This window comes from Halichoerus grypus, chromosome 13 (assembly GCF_964656455.1).
Source record: "Halichoerus grypus chromosome 13, mHalGry1.hap1.1, whole genome shotgun sequence".
Taxonomy (NCBI): domain Eukaryota; kingdom Metazoa; phylum Chordata; class Mammalia; order Carnivora; family Phocidae; genus Halichoerus; species Halichoerus grypus.
Window position 1 is genome coordinate 91,804,180 of NC_135724.1, and position 6,386 is coordinate 91,810,565.

At 43.8% G+C, this 6,386-nt stretch overlaps 1 long non-coding RNA gene across 1 annotated transcript; it reads right to left on the reverse strand.

Moving 5' to 3' along the window:
- Positions 1-358: 358 nt before the first annotated feature.
- On the reverse strand, positions 359-5,217 carry LOC118529892 (uncharacterized). The gene is made up of 3 exons (XR_013443212.1): positions 5,106-5,217; positions 4,046-4,172; positions 359-850 (listed from the first exon to the last, which is right to left on the reverse strand). It is a non-coding gene; the product is annotated as an uncharacterized LOC118529892 (long non-coding RNA).
- Between the last annotated feature and the right edge of the window lie 1,169 nt (positions 5,218-6,386).

Here is a 6,386-nt window from a genome sequence, read left to right on the forward strand (position 1 = left end):
GCTGCGCATCAGTGTGTGCCGGGGCGTCAATACACAGGTACGAATGACCGAACCAGGCCTGTGTGGTTGAACCCAACTTTCAGCCTGGCCCTCGCTGGAGGCGGGGCTGACGTCCCCGGGCTCACCTCCCCCAACCTCTCAGCAGCTAGTTGGTCCCTCTGGCCTGGCCCCGCCCCGCCCCGTCATCTGATTGGCATAACTATCAGGTGTGATCCAAGGGGCCATATGCACAACAAAGACAGGGCCATCACGGAGGAAATGACGAGACTTTAGGACTTCCCTCCCAGGAGCCGGGGTAAAGGACAGACCTCACTTTGGACAAAGTTAATTCTTCGGTACACAGTGGTTTATTATGTAAACCTCAACAGAAGAGCGAATTCACGGCGGGTCAGGGGGACATTACCTTCTCTGCAGAAATTTGAAAGAGAGGATGGGAGACAAATATTTGGGTGAAGGTCCCCTGTCACATGCAGTGCATTCTTGTCAGTCAAATGTGGAACTGGCGCGCGGCGGGACTTGGAGTAGATACTGTGCTGTGGACAACTTCACAGTTAGGACATCTTTACGGTGTTTTCTTCTCTCATCCACTGTGACCCCAGGGTGTCAGAGGGCGGGGCAGGGCTTGGCCTCTGTCTCCCCGTGGGACATCCCAGTCCCGGGGTCACTGCAGCCACACTGAGCAGGACCTGGTCGCAGGCAGAAGTTGACTTCAACTGGCAGGTGGGTCTTATCTCGTGAGGTGTCTTCCCGAGGTCCCGAGGTCCCATGGCGGCAGCTAGGTCAGCTTATCAGTATTTCGTCTTCCAGATGGGAACCCGAGCAGTTAGAAATCGCCCACCAGCCCAGCGATCTGGTAGAAGAAACAAAACTACGATCCTCCATTTCCTCGCATCCCATGGCTCCCTCCCCAAACCCCACGTCGTGAGCCCATCACTGCCCCTGGGACCGTGACACAGTCGGTGGGGCCCGCTACCCTCTGAAACGGAGTGCAGGGGACCACCGGGCATCTTTCCCTGCGTCCTTCTGGAGCTCTGGCTGGAGTAAGGCTGTGTCATCCCCACACGTGGAAAGCAAACTGTAGGTCAGTCCCTTGGGCACTAGAAACATGAGCCGGCATCATGCTTCTCACCCCACAGAGATGGAGGCGAGGAGATGCACTGGGTTTGCAGGTGAGCTGGGAGCTGGGCTGTGCTAGCGGATCCTGAGAAGCAGAATCCAGCAAAGACCCAGCTCTAGCAAACATTCATCCAGAAGCTCAACCAGGGGCCGTCCATTTAGCACGATGTCGTGAGCTGGAAGACGAACACCCAGGACCCCGCTTAGAAAAGTTCTGAGCAAGTAATTAAGACTGCATTTGAATAATGTGATGAACATGCTTATTTACTTATTTATTTATTTATTATTTATTTATTTATTGTCAAGCTGCTTCAAGACACCCAAAAACATTCCCTCCCGGGGAGTGCCTGGGCAGCAGGGTGGCAGCTGATCATCATTTGGAGGAAGAATTAGAAATGTTATTTTTAACTCCCCATTATTAGAGGAAACACGCACATCTGGAGCCTTGTGAGGAGTGATTATTAGCTGTTCAGCTGAGAAATAGCCTGGTGTCCACAATGCATCGTTTTTCAATTATTTTGTTATTTTTCAATGCCTTAAATGCTACCGGCATATAAAATTCAGCTCATTTAATCTCTCTAAATTATAGTTTCTCCATCTGCCATCTAAACTGTCTTACAGTTTAATAAAATCATTACTTTTTATAATCATAGTAAAATCATAGAAACTATTGAGGGGAGCTAGGATTCAGCTTTTTTCTTTTTAAAGGAAGAATAAACATATCTGAATGGGAAAATAATTTTCATATTTGCCTGAGAAGGAAGTTAGGGGGTTTTTACAGGGTCACTTATCAAGCTGACAAAAATAAATGTACTTTCATATTTTTCTTATGAGATATTCGGGAAGACTGTGGTATTGGGAAGTAGTGTTTTCCACTGGAAATAGAAAACAAGTCAGATTCTCTGACCCCATAACTCAGTTCTACATCCCTATGGCTTTCACTGCACTTAGCAGTCTTTCTTGATTGAAACTGTCTGCCTCTCACAGCCACCTCAGATCTCTGAAACACTGGACAGAGGCATGGAAGGGGTGTGTGTACCTTGCTGAGTTTATGTCATGAAGTAAGTCAATTCTTACATATGCATGGAAAAGTGTTTGACATTCGGTGCTGGCAGAGAGAGGGTAGTGGTGCTAAGGTCAATTTCATGATAAAGCAGTAAGAAATGCACTGTCCTGTTCATTTCTTTTTTTCCTTTTTTTTTTTTTTTTTAGGACTTCTGGAAAAGCTACATGGAAACCCAGAATATGCTCTTCACCTATGTAAAATAGATTCACCTATGTATTTCTAGAATTTCACCATCAGAATCTCAGGTTCATTGGGAATCATCCAAAGCAACTTCGTATCAGTGCCCACCAACTAATACTCAAGTAGAAGGATTTACAAAATAGGGTTTTATTATTTCATACAACAGGAGGTCTAAAGCTGAGTGGTCACAGAGTTGGTTCAGAAGCTCTCAGATGTCTTCAGACACCCAGGATTTCCCCATCCTTCCATTCCAATTTCTTTAGTCTATTGGCTCCTTTATCACCTCATGCTCCAAAATGGCTGCCAGAGCTCCTAGCATACATCCTATTACGACCATATTTAAAAGTAGGACAAAGTCAGCTGTCTCTGTAATTAATGAAAAATATTTTTATAGAAGTTATTTCAGGGTGCCTGGGTGGCTCAGTTGGTTAAGCGACTGCCTTCAGCTCAGGTCATGATCCTGGAGTCCCGGGATTGAGTCCCACGTCGGGCTCCCCACTCAGTGGGGAGTCTGCTTCTCCCTCTCACCCTCTCCCCTCTCATGCTCTCTCTCTCACTCTCTCTCTCTCAAATAAATAAATAAAATCTTAAAAAAAAAGAAGTTATTTCAGGCTCTCCCCATTTCCCCCACCAGACTTCCTCTCTGGTAATTTTGGCAAGGATTCAGTCACATGCCATTGACAAAGGTAGGAAATTTTATCAGCAAAATTGAGAAGTAGACAGCTGGGGATAGGCAATAGAGAGAGCCTTCCATGTATTTTCAGACTTGATGAAAGCATCCTTTGCGGGGCGCCTGGGTGGCTCAGTTAGTTAAGCGACTGCCTTCGGCTCAGGTCATGATCCTGGAGTCCCTGGATCAAGTCCCGCATCGGGCTCCCTGCTCGGCAGGGAGTCTGCTTCGTCTTCTGACCCTATCCCCTCTCATGCGTTCTCTCTCTCTCATTCTCTCTCTCTCAAATAAATAAATAAATAAAATCTTTAAAAAAAAAAAAAAAAAAAGAAAGCATCCTTTGCTCTAAAACCTTTGACCCATAGACCTCACTAATTCAAATACCCTTAATTTGAAGTTCTTGGTAATTTGGACAAATAAGAGTTATAAATTAAGAAAATATCTGGTAAGCAATGAAAAGGTGTCTAAAATAATAGTATAAAATGACAAAAATACAGAAATACCACAACCTCTTCCAAGGGGTGAATAAACAGGCCCACATTTATTTTCTGATACGATTGTGTCAATGTGGTGTTTTCTAGTCATTAAAAAGGTCTGAGAAAAAATGAAATTGGGGTTTAATGCTTTTCAACCTTCTTTGAAATGCCATCGGTACCCTATTGACAATAATTATATTTGATCTCTAATCTTTAAAATTCAAATCGAAACTAATGGAAATTCATGTTTCTTCAGTTAGAGTGGTGTGAAATTGTGCTGTGCTCACGATTTGAATTCTCAACAGAGTTTTCTTTGAAAAGGAGGGAAATAAAAATCCATAAAATGGGGAATTTGCCTTTGTTTTTACTAATTGGCACTTGGGTCCCACTGTGCCTGACCCAAGACTTGTCAGCTCTTCTAGAATGACGGATTTACAGTTTTTGGCATAAAACCTCAAACCCAAGAAGAGGGAAATAAACACGAAGGGGGAGAGGGAAAGGTGTGGGCCAGCATCTCCCACCTGGAAGGATACGCACCTGTGGAATGTTCTCTCCCGGGGAAGAGCCTCACTTTTGCTGCCTTTGCATACTGATTACCACCTCAGATACACAAAATGATGTCTAGGATGCAGAGATTCTTCTTCACGTGGGACGGCTGAAGCATCTTTCTGGCGAAGACAGGATATAAACTAAGACAAACACTAAGTCTTACTTTACCGCCTCTTTTAGCTCTTGGGGTCTCTCTAACTAATTCTCTAACCCTGTACTAATTACCCATAAAATATGATTATATACACACACACACACACACACATCTCCCAAGTGTCAGACATTCAAGAATCATGTCCACCTTTGCCATAACCACTCCTTCCCACACACACACCCCCAAACCACCTTTCTACAATGTAGTGCTTCAGATCATCTCCAGTGTTTCTGTTTTTTGCTGGTGTCATAAGGGGAAGTTAAACAGAAAAATATAGGACAAATAATCAATGTGGCTCACTCTATTCATTGCCACCCAAAAGCCCTTTTTCCCTCTTCCCCTGCCAACCAATCCCAGTTTTGTACCGAGGGCCAGACATCCCACCCCCAGTCCTGAGGAAGGACGCCGCGCACCTGAGCCAGACAGGTACCATCACCCCCCTTGCCTGTGATCCGCCTACGGATGTGGGGCCCGGGAGAGGCCAGAGAGGCAGAAAGGGAAGTCCCAGGGGTGCAACTTCTCGGAAAGCAAATAAATGAAAGTGAAACAAAATAAAGAGACAAGCCAAAAAAGAAAGAGAAAAAAAAAAAACAAAAAACTTTCCAAGAAAGAAAAAAAGAACTTTTCAAAAAGAAAAGACTCTTCTTGCTCACCTCCTTCCTGCTTGAAAGGCTGACATGTAAGCATTTGACATGTGAAGCCCAGACACCGTATGCATCCAAGTAAGAAAAACCATAAGGTTTGCACAGGCTCAGACCTAGGACCCCGGGACCTGTGCTCCCCCGGGCCACCTGCTGTGTGAGCTAATCATCTGTTCATTCAGAGGTTCGTTGTAGGTACCCATCCCAACTGGTACAAAGGAGTGTCCATTTCTACTTAGATCCTGATTCTCACCTGGGATGCTGCGTGTGATGCTCAGTCTGTCTTTGACTAATAGGGAAACCAGTTGGTGGTGGAGATGGCGAAGGCATTCCATCTGCAGGATGAGACGTTCTCCTCAACGTAATGACAAGGATTGTTGGAAGAGAACTGCAATGAAAAACCCAGTAGGAAATAAACTTACTGCTTTCTTGGCATCACTTATATTGCCCATCACTGGTGGCAAAATCACCACTCTGGAAAACACCGATAAAAATGGGTGCTCACCAGAACCAGGACTTTTATGCCTCTGAGCCTGGTTTAAAAATACAGGATGGCGCACCTGGGTGGCTCAGTCGTTAAGCATCTGCCTTCGGCTCAGGTCGTGATCCCAGTGTCCTGGGATTGAGCCCCGCATCGGGCTCCCTGCTCGGCGGGAAGCCTGCTTCTCCCTCTCCCACTCCCCCTGCTTGTGTTCCCTCTCTCGCTGTGTCTCTGTCAAATAAATACATAAAATCTTAAAAAAAAAATACAGGATGAAGCAGATTTTTCTGGGTAGGAAATATTGATGTTACTCACCCTGATTTTTAGAATAGTTTTTGTCTGTATGCACCAGAGATTAAGAAACATTCCTAAAACACTGTGTGTATGTGTGTAAGTATGTGTGTGTTATACACACATATGCATTCACTCATGAATTCTGTCATTTCAGTTCCAAATTTAATAAGAAATCAATAGATGGTTAATGATGGCCTGGAATATATCAGGCTGTCTTCAGAAATAATGGTAATTATGGCAGGAGTTAACTACAAGTGCCTTGGTTGGCTCAAATGAATTTTGAAACAACGCAGTATTTTGATGTTTAAAATTGCAACAATGTGTGTGTTTGGAGATTCATCGTGGAGTGGTGAGGTGCTGTCGGAAGGAAGAAAGAGTTGGCACAGAGCAAAATTTTTGTATATTTTGTTTGCTTTAGAAATTAATCTGGAGGCAGCTTTCAGGTTTTCCTGATGGGTCTAGTTGCACTGTAGACCTATTTCTCTCTCAAACCTTCTTCTTTTGCTAATCTTTAAGCAATACTTTCCTATTTTTAATCTTCTGTTGAGCATTCCTACAATTTTCCCCATAATTGCAATAATATTTGTACTGTTACCTATGTAATATTTACTTTAAAAGTCTTATTATACTTAAATATATTTGAAAAGGAAATTTTTTTTTATGAATGGAAACTATGAATGGAAAACCAACCGCTTGTCAAAAATAGTAGGTAACTATGGAAATAAATAAAATAAATATAAAACACTGCGACCTAGTTGC